Source organism: Phalaenopsis equestris, unplaced genomic scaffold, assembly GCF_001263595.1.
Source record: "Phalaenopsis equestris unplaced genomic scaffold, ASM126359v1 Scaffold000197, whole genome shotgun sequence".
Taxonomy (NCBI): domain Eukaryota; kingdom Viridiplantae; phylum Streptophyta; class Magnoliopsida; order Asparagales; family Orchidaceae; genus Phalaenopsis; species Phalaenopsis equestris.
Window position 1 is genome coordinate 654,761 of NW_018164639.1, and position 430 is coordinate 655,190.

Here is a 430-nt window from a genome sequence, read left to right on the forward strand (position 1 = left end):
GTGCCTTCTTTCTTCTTAAAGATCCACTTGCAACCAACCACTCGTTTGTTCTTTGGTCGATCTACAAGTTCCCAGGTTTTGTTCTTCATCAGAGAAGCCATTTCCTCATCCATTGCCTCTTCCCACCTGAGTCTTTCCTTGCTCTTTAGGGCTTCCTTGTAGTTGCTTGGTTCTGCTTCTTCTATCTCTTCGGCAACACTTAAAGCATATGAGATTATATATGCATGGCCGTATCTATCTGGCGGTCTGATAGTTCTTCTTTGTCTGCTCCTTACCAAGTTGTAGTCATCAGATGTTCTTTCTGGCTCAATCACTTGCTGCTCCTCTGCCCCTTCATCCTGATCGTTCACAACAGTCCTTTGATCTGTCAAAGTTCGTTGTTGTTGCAGCTCCACCTCAATTGAAGAATCCTCCTTAGTGATGCTGTTTT